Here is a 10686-nt window from a genome sequence, read left to right on the forward strand (position 1 = left end):
CCTCTGGGCAAATTAATAATACAAAAATAACTCTGGGTGCAGACTTTGGTCTGGTTAGACTTATTCTGGTGAGTTCTGCTTCCTAAGTGAGTGAAACAGTGTCAGCACAGAGGCTGCTCATGAGCAGCTTGAGCAAGAAAGAGTTCTCCACAACTGAGGCATCAATGTGACATTTTCCCCAGAGAATGAGAATACTATATATATATAAAAATAATATGTGGCATCCTCCACATACATCAAATATTAATTATTGCCTTAATCACTTACCGATTACTAGACATAACTTTTTGCCTTTATTCTAGCCATTTTTATGACAATCATGGTAACTATCAGATTTTGCAACAGCCACAAAAGAGGAGTCCAGTTTACTCTTAACACATCTGCTTGGTGTAGAAGTGGTAGAAAAAAGGTATTACAGTTCAGCTGATTTGAGACTCGCTTACTGAAATTCAGGAGGAAGAGGTAAAAATAAGTCTTCAGTTACGTAATGTATTTTCGGTATTGTACTTCTTTCCATCATCTTTTGTTGGTTTTCACTATGTAAAAATCGAAGGCTTAACATAAAGAAATCATGAGGATGTTCACGGTATCAAGCTCTCATCTTGCTTCTCATGATTTAATGGGAATTTTTCCATCGGTTTCGGTAAGCAGAAGATCCAGCTCCTCCTGGACTCATTGCCACCCATCCCAGTGAAGACAAGAACCCTGCTTGCTTGACTGCTGAATATTGCAGTCTGGGTACAAAAAATGTGAATAGTCCTTCAGTGCACGGCACCAGCAAGCCATGGGTTGCTGGGCCCTGACAGTTGGCACCACTTTTGTATTACACCTTGGGAATGTGAATTTTGCCTTTATTTCTGCCCTAGTTTTCTGGTGCTTAAGCTGCTCGTGAACTTGTTTTAACACAGAAGAAGTGATTTACTACATCTAGCAAGGATGCTAATAGGGAATTGGAGAGAACTTGACTTTATTTTTATGATGGAGTTTGCCAATATCACATTTAATTCTTAACCAGCACATTTCAGTTGTAAGCCATTGTTCTTGAGCATATCCATCGTCGCTTAAATGGGCCATTTTAAATCTTCCGTTTGCCAAATGCCTGCGGGGAAAGTAATAACTACACTTAAAGCAGAATATATTTACAATATGCCCTATGCGTAAGTTTTAAAATGAAATGCCACGTTTTGAGTGGAAAAAGTTACAGCCACCCACTATTTCAAGCCAATTGCTATCAATGATTATTTGTGCTAGGACCCTAAAAAAATGCATATTACGCAGCGTCCATATAAAGACTGAGGCAGATTTTCTTCCTTGTAATTGTTCATTTGTCTTTAACTTGTGATTTAACCAAGTATTTTACTAAGCTGTATCACTAGTCTTTGCTGCAGAATGAACTACACAACAGGAGCGATGGGACACATGTATCTTGGGTAGCTGATTTAAAAAAGGGAAAAATAAAAGTTACCTCTTCATTCAGTGGTGAAGACACTTATTCTTACAAAAGAACAAACCATAGGCTCCCATATATAGCAGAAGCCTATTAGGTTATTTTCTTTATTAGATTTAACTGATCTTCAGCTTCTCTTCCTTCTCACAGCAGTCCTTCTGATAAGATTATTCACTGTCTCTAACAGAATGAAGCACTAAAACAAACCAGTACTTATATTGGAATATTTTTCAGAAAGAATCCTAATTCCTTGTCCCAGTTTTCCTTGTTCTTCATCCAGAGACAGTTCAAGTCCCTTAGTACTACTGTACTAGTGTTTGGCACTGCTGAACTGAGGAATAGTAACCACATTTCATTTCTTTATTTTACTACTGTAATGCAGCATTTTTGGGACTTTATTACAGCACCATACGATGGTAATCAACAAATGAGTGCTGAGGGGGAGACAGGAAATTCCCCACACCCTTTCACACTACCATTTTTAACAATATGCCTTTAATGAAAAAAAAATATTCTACTATATTATGATCTGTGTTGGATTTAAAATGTGAAAACTAAGATACTTCTTGAATTGCAGGTTTGAATCAATTGCAGATCATTTGTAGGAGATGCAAATGGATGTCATAAAAAGAAGAGAAATTCCTGTTTTTAATGATTACACAGTTGGCATTTTTATTGGAGTGTCTTCAGAAATGAATTATGGAGAGTCTCGCGTAATGATAGGCATTTAGAGAACTATGTAGGGTCTCTATGAAAGCGAGGAACTATATGAAGAATGTAATATCAGTAATTGTACCTTAAGTATAGTCGTTCACTACTGAACAAAAGCCGAATAAGCCCCAACACGTAGCACAAAAACAGTCAACTTGAGAGATGTGCATTAGTAGTTTAACCATATTACACATTATATATTTAGATTTTTCTTGTTGAAATAAATAATAACGGCAGGTAAGGTCAGCTTAATTGGTAAGAAAAATGGAATTGTTAATGTTCTGTGACATTACATTTCACTGTGGTATTTTCTAATGCCAAGGACATTTAATAGTTGATGAAAAACCAAAGTTCACAGTAATGATTAGCATTAAGTAATTTTTCCTTTGAACATGTAGGTTTAATGCTTTTTTTTGGGAATGCTGAAAAAACCTTTTAGATGACAAGGTGGAAGAGATATGGAATAATCACGTAAAGAGAGGAAGATGTAATTTTCTGACATTACAATCTAGTTATTAATAGTTAAGTATGGTTTTTATTCATTAAGTGTTAAAAGGATGAGAAAACTTGAATTTCAGAATAAAAATTCTGTTTCTCTAGCAGCTTATTCTTTGCCCATCCAATAATTGTCTCTTCATCTTAATACAACAATCACAAAGATGTATTTGAAATCCATATTGATTAATTCATGCACACTGTGACTTGATATCTAATTCTTTCTTTTGTCAGCTTGCTGGAATTGGAAGAAAATGTCTGATCTTATTCCTCTGATGGAATGATTTTTACATGAATTTTAAAACAGTGAGATCTTCACTTGTATTTACTTGCAGGACTAATGTTTTGGTCTGTAACTCCGGCATGCCAGCAGAGATGATTAATTTCTATTGCTTTTGGGGACAAAAAAGGACTCCAGTGAAGCTCTTCTACAGTGAAGCTTTTTTTCGCCCCTTTTTTTCTTCTTTTGTTCTTAATACAACAGCTGTTTCATGCTTGCTTGTTTATGTGTTGAATTTTTAGACACAACTTGATTCTTTTTCTTCTTTATTTGTGGTATTGTCAGCAATTTCCTGATAGATATTCCATCTTGTCTTTTCTCGGTAATGATCCAATAACTAGAGTACAGAATTTACACTATAAAGACATTTTTGTTTATAGCCAAATATCTAACATATGCTAATTGCTTCATCTAAAATTCTGGTGGAGCCATGACCGAGGTTATAATTTGAACACAGATGTAGCAACCAGCCAACCCCTTATGTAGTTATAAGACAGTAAGTACTTTTGGGGGGGCTCTACTAGGATTTTACTTGGAGAGAGGGCTCACTTGTAGGGCACCAGTGTTCACAATTATCGTATTAAATTATGCCATTTAGTAAATAGTTTTCTGTGAAAAGCACAGGAAGAAATCTATTTAGTAAAGGCCTTTGGCATCTCTAGTGGTATTCAGGCAGAACTGAGATACCTATGTCCAAAATATTAATGTACAAACATGGAAAAAAGGTCGTTGACATTGATACTGAAGTTCCCTAAGCATCCCAGTTCAGTTCCTCCTCAGAGATGTCCCAGTCTGATTATTTTGCTTTCACAATCACCTCGCATAACTGAGATCCAAAACCCATCTCTTTTTGAAGTTCTTAATCTCTTATTCATTATCAAAGCAGTCCCAATGAGAAAAAGAATAATAAAGGTGGTCACTTAAAAAGAGGCCAACAATGAAAAGAATAAAGCACAGAAAGAGCCTGAAGGAGACTGGAGAAAACCGACGTGCTAATAGGAGAGAGAAGGATGTTTCTATCTAAATTGCTAAGTATGGAAAAGAGAGTCTGCTGGCAGGTCAAAAACGTTCATTTGAGACCTCTTTGGTTGAGGTGATCAAGGGACAAAATTTTCCTCTTTTCGGATATGGAGCAGAGTATTTTGGAGCTGAATATATTCACACTTGTACTTCCTAAAATGAGAACAAGAAAGAAATTCCCACATACAATAAAAGAATTTGGACAATCATTGCTTTAGATCAGCTTCCTGAGATGCTTACCTCTCCCGTTCATTGTGCACTGCATTTAGATAACTTATCCCGAGGTACAGATACTGCTCTAGGAGCTATGTGCTTAAAGGGAGGTAAGCATAGCTGTTATTAAATTGTTGGAGGGGAGAAATCTTTTCAAAGTTTAACTCTTGCAAATTTGTGTAGAACTAGCATAAGTCACTTCTCCAGACTTTCTGAATTTTGAAGGCCTGCTGCAAACAATTCAAGAATTAATTATAGAACTAGAAAAGTTGTAAAGATCTTTTATAATGGAAAGTTTCCCAGCAATTTAAACACAGGAATTGGGTAAGTTCTTTTTTTCACATAACAAAGACTTTGAAGATGCACAAATCAGTTTTGCTCCATCACCTTTTCTGACCCACCTAGCACCGATTTCAATGTCAATGACTGTCTGTTGATCACAGTGCTTTCTGCACAGCTTGTTAAAAGTTATTCAGCAAGTTAGAAATGACAGCAATATGACATGCACTTCTAAGAGCTGATATCCCTACAAGCCCAGAAAAACAGGATCTGAGCTTTTGATTTTTCTGATTTCAATATGCCATCGCAGTGGTTTAGCAACGAAAGGATTTTAATTCAAGCAGACCAAACCACCCTTATCAAATTTTGCACGTAGTCTGCTAAATATATAGGAGCTGGTACAAATGAACAGTAAAAATCTAGCAAAAGTTGGCAGGACTGCAGTCTTGCAAAGCCTAGCAAAAGTGAAACTGCAAACTTTTGCTAGGCAGAATTATTTTAATGATTATATTAAAACCCTTCTTTAGAGAAGCATGTCTCACTTTCCCCTGCAGACCTGCTGAATAAGCAGTATTTCCTCATATTTGTAAGCAATTCCAGTGAAAGTTCTTTAAAAGATGATTTGTTGGCATTCTGGCTGTAAAACTTGACTGTGATCTGCATTCCTTTTTGGGTCTTATTCTTTCACTTTTTTTATATATGTCAAATAGTTGAACTATTTCTACTAGAGCTATGGGAAATAATTTGGTGTTGCTGTTAAAGCTAATCATTATTCACATATAAACTGCCCGATTACTGTTTCTCATATCTAATTTTTGAAGAGAATATTGATGATGCCATAGAAGTACCTTGGCAAGGCTTTGAAGAAGCTCTACAAAGCTATTATAGAAATAAATTGCAAAACTGAGGTGCACTCACTAACCACGTGAAGTGAATGTCAATTTACAAAGTTCAGTTGAGGATTTCTTATTTTCAGTCTTTCTAGGAAGTTCATTCATTTTATTGTAAACAAAAATAATCTTAGACATACTATCTCCTGATTCCTGTTCTTCCTCATTCCAAAATGGAAAGAAGCTGAGACGACACAGTTGTGGCATTTGAAGGAAAAGAAGGAAAAGGTTATTAACCACTTCAAACATCAGAATTTTGCTCAGTTCAGTTTAGGTAAATGCTGCCCTAAAACAGCTAAGACCTGTATGAGACTTATATTAACAGCAAGTCATGGAAAGGCAGCAAGAGTCTTACAAAACGCTGTAGGAAAAGCAGCATTGAGAGACTTGGGGTATCACGTAAGAAAAGTAGTGCTGTGAGTCTAAAGAAGAGAGGAATGGATGCAAAGTGAGTTTAGGCTCACATCTGTATAACCTTGGGCATTTAAAACTGTGTTATCATAAATCAGTAACTGGGGAGGAGAAGGAGCAAACCAAATTCAGCCCATCCTTCCGTAAAAACCCATCTGCCAATTCCCTGTCTACCCAGAAAAAAATTGCTGTCCATCTGTTTGAATACAGTACTGACATGGTAATCTTCAGGCTTGATGGCTACACCTCATGATGCACACGCTTGGAAAAAGCCACTGTTGGTACTAAACATGATGGCAAACCCCTCTCAGCCATGGCTATCACTGCGCTTATCTTGCCATCCTGCTCATCACACCGATTCTCTACTGAAAAGCCTTCAAGAAAAGGCTTTTCATATCCAAGCTCCTCAGAGTTTTGGGCATAAAAGCCCACGTTCACATGATGGTGAAGTTTTTGAGCAAAAGGGAAGGACGATCCAGGGCAGAGGTGGAAATTTAAGGGGGCTAAAATGTGGAATGCCTTCAAGGCAACGGTTGCCACCTGGCCTCACCCTGTGATCAGTGAGTAAATCTCTTATTTCTTCCACTGTAATTTCTGCATACAATCAAGAAGTTATGTTTTATCTTTCCTACAGTTTTGGAAAAAGTGCCATTTCTATTTTTAATAATGAATACACCTGAATGCTTTAACACTCTTTTTATATGACAAACCTATACGTCTAACCACCCAGACAAACAAATGATTAGACAAAGAACAGTTGTGTTGTCTTTGGCTATAAAACAGCTACTAAACGGTTAAGTCTTTATAATTTCTTAAGCCATTTTAGTACATCTAGAACTTAATTTGCCTTGTACAGACACTAGCAAAGGCTGCTGTTTTCCTTCTTCTGATCTTTTATTTTCTTGTATTTTCTTAGAGCTTTGCCATGAAAGCTACTTTAATCTTTGTAGATAAATCTTCAGGTTTCTGTCGTGGTTTTTTTTTTCCTCTTAAAGACTTCAGCTGTCTTAAGTCTTTCCATTTCATCATGTTTAAATATTTTAGACAATTTGAAGCCCTATTTATAAATGGATATGATTAAGATTAGGCCCTAATAAGTGCTAATCTTTCCCTCCAACCAGGGAGATAAAGCCTGTCTTAAACCTGAATGGCTTAAGACAAGTTCATTTTTTTTATCCTTACAAAGTGAACAAATAAAACACTATCCAGCAGCTGTATTCACTGGAACCACTAAAGATAATCCCTTCTGTTTATTACTGTAAAGTGCTTTCCTTTGTAGGTATCAGCTTGCTTTACCTTCAGATGTGTAGGCTGCAGATTATACAGCTGCCTGAAACATGGTAATGAAACCTGAAACTCGCCCGGTCTCGCAACAAACCTGAAACTTGGCTCCACTTTTTGATACTTCTGATTGAATTTTGGGTGAAGCAGGGCCACTAAAGGCATTAGTGTTTTTTCTTCAAGGCATTTCTAAGCACAAATTAATTGCCTAGTCTTTGCACCACTCCTCAAGGTGAACAATATCTCTTCTTGTCAGGTAAACTCCGATGCCTAGATCTGCGCTCCTCTGTGCAGTTTTGAGTTCGTTTCTGCGTGTGCTTAGCTGAGACCAAGGTTGAGCCCAAGGTTTTTAATAAAGCAAGGAGCTCTGCCTGAGCAAGGAAATCCCTATTTATGAAGAATGCTAAAAAATTATTGAACATGACAACGTAGCCCTGGAGTTCTGGGAAGCGTGAAGGACAGTTTTGGCAGTAACAAGAGACTTTGATCTCAGGGTTTCTACTGAATGACAGGCTGAAAAGCTGGAGTATTTTATGACACCGAGCACGAGCTTCAGCTCAGTGACCACAAGAGTCATGTAAAATCCTTGGATCACTGGTGGGTTTTCACCACCGTCTTCTTTGAACGTGCACCTTGCTTGGGTTTGTCTTCCCAGCGGACTTAACCAGCCCTGTCCTAGCAAGCAAAGGGGATTATGCTCTTCAGGGGTTGGCCTGCATTTGAATAGCTTTAATACTCCAGACCATCTTAAATGGGATCTGATGTAACTAAAAGTATAACATGCTTCACAGCTGATTGATTGGTGGCTTTCATTCCATATATGCATCTGCAGCCAAAAATGGTGGAGGAGGAGGGAAAACAAGGTTCTTGTTGTATGACAAAATGGAGGAAGTAATGCACAACTAATAACTAATGTGGTCTCCTCCCAAAGACTAAAAATACTCTGCTTTTATTGAAAGTGTATTAGTAGTGCGTGGTCAGGTAAATAAAACCAATGTTATTTCAATTTCTTGCTTGATCACAAGAACAAGCTGTTCCAGAGCAAATTTAAAGTTCATTTCCTGCAAATACTGGTTTATAAGATTTTAAAACTGGCTTTTGGTAAATGTTCATGAAAGTGGAATTTGAACTGCATGAATGTTTGTGGAAAGTGAACAAAGGGAGCTTGAGGAACAAAAAAGAATTATATTTTCTGTTCCTTCTTCATTTTCAGTATTAACGTAACTCATAGCTCTCCAACCACAGAAAGCTTGAAATGTCAGGTCTGAGACACCACTTTCACAGGAGAAAATGTCTCCTTATCAGTTTATCAGTCTCTGCTGTGGGCACACTGGTGCTACAGCCCACCGCAGACCCAGGAAGGATGGGGAGAGTGACTTTTCTGAAGAGGAGCCTCCTCTCCTCCTTTGGCAGGAGGCTGGATGGAAGTAAAATTGGCCAAATCAAGCCTCAGGGCCACAAACTGTACAGTAGTCATCTGTGTCAAGGGCTGAGCCTTATGGTATGCAAATGTGGTCAGGGAACATGATGCAGGGAGTTGACTAGGAAGGCCCAAATGTCTGGTCTTCATCTATCTGTAAACTGACCAGTACTGAACTCAACACACCCCCTTATTTTCGCATGCATCTTTCAGCTCTCCATCTTTCACCTCTGCAATTAGGGGCTATGTCCTATCTACCTAAAGGTACAGAGGGAATCCATTTAAAAACTTTGCAGATTTTCAGAGTTCCTCAGTCCTGATCCAGTAAAAGCTACTTCCAGTTATTCCACATCAGGAATAAATAGCCTTTTATTTTGTTTGCACCTGAAGGTTGAAACAACTTTAAGGGACTGCAAACCAAAGGAGGAACGTGGGTTGGGACAAAACCCTAAAAGTCACTCTTGGCAAGGTTTTTGCCTCTGTGCTCAGGTCTTCTTTCTAACTGTAAATACAGGGTTTCAAAAACAGTTTAAAAATATTTTAATATGGACTGAATAGACAAACCCCACAAAGTTAACAAATCTGGTTTCCCTTGTTGTCAAGAGCAGTATGAGAACAAAGGTAGATAATGGCAACAGGAATAGCCTTAAAAAAGGCAGAAGGTTTATAACTTATAGCACAACTCCACCAGATGGATTTTAGTTGAATTTCAGTCGTTTTTTTCCTTATAAACTTTATATTTACTTTCAAGAAAAGTCACTCTGGGAGAAATCAGGCATGCACTCCTTTATTTTGTGTGACCTACATTTGTGAAAGCTGATTGCAAAAATAAAAAATTATGTTTGATTATGAAAATCAGATCTAAGTAAATGAAACAAAAAATAGAACTGAACACCAGAGATGACACATAAAATGGCTGAAACTTAAATAATCTAATTAAAAATACGGTGATGTATAGAATGCCAGCATCAAATTCTGCATTACTTCATCTCCCATTTATGTAAATGGGAGCCTCATACAAAACAGGCTCTTGATGCTCTTCCAGCTAAAGCACTTGATCCAGAGCTCAGAAAGTCAGTATGAATCATTTAAGTTTTGGAAGTTAAATGCCAATTTTTCTGCAGAAAACTACCTTACATATAAACTAAAAGAAAAGTCCTGCATTTTCCTAGTGGAAACTTTGTAATTAGAAGTAGTCTTGAGTACTGTAACAATGATCGTGACATAATTTATCTAGAATAATGTATTACTTTTACATTTTATAAAGGTAACAGGTAACTATGCCATGTACAATGCCTTTCAGTAAGGCATTATTATAGAATATGTGATATGAAGAACTATATGTGGCTTCTAACAACATGGTTTTCCTACAGGAAAGAACATGTTTAAATGCTACAAAACAATGCTCCAGATAAGGTTCAGAATACACATCGGCTATTGCTAATGGCACAGTTACACTGTGGACACTGCTCTGCTCCCTCACAACAAAGACAGGGCAGAAGGATGCAGACATCAGGGTTTAAGACGATAGAGTCTCCTCTGTGTTCAGCTACTGGTTGTTTTTAAAGGTGAGGTTTGTGTAAACATCTTCTAAAAATAGTATTTTTTCCTGATGCCAATAAACAAGCACTTTTTATTCTGAAGTGCTTGTTTATTGCCAGGTAAGAGAGCCTCAGCTGGCTCCAGTTTACACAGTCTTTGGAATGACTTTATTAAAACAGATAATTTATTTCTACTTTTTCACCAAAACATTTTTGGTCAAACAGAAAACAACTCCAAATTTGTTTCCAAGAAGAGAGCATTAGGACATATTTTAGATTCATACACATTATGCAAACGATCGTTCCTACTCAAGATCAAAAAATCCATATGTGTTTCCACAGACTCTCAACACAAATTGCCTGTCAGGGTAAAATCTTGAAAACTGTACTGTAACCAGGATGATGAAGGAAAATTACTGTCAGACAGATTATATAGTCAAGAAAAACGGTGCAAGTTATTTTGTGCCTCCTAGCTTGAATACATATGGGACAAATGCAAATGTTCCAAATGAAATACAGTTTAGAGTGCATAAATTTCAAACAGATAATAGTTTGCACTTATTAAAGCTTGGCTTGGATCATAAACAGAGTACTTTTTCCTGAAATGCCATCTTTTCTGTAAAGACTGTTTTTTCGCCTAAAGGAGCATCAATTATAAATAATGGTCTAGCCACCAAAATTGGAAGGGCTAGACTCAA

The sequence above is a fragment of the Larus michahellis genome, chromosome 6, assembly GCF_964199755.1.
Source record: "Larus michahellis chromosome 6, bLarMic1.1, whole genome shotgun sequence".
Taxonomy (NCBI): Eukaryota; Metazoa; Chordata; class Aves; order Charadriiformes; family Laridae; genus Larus; species Larus michahellis.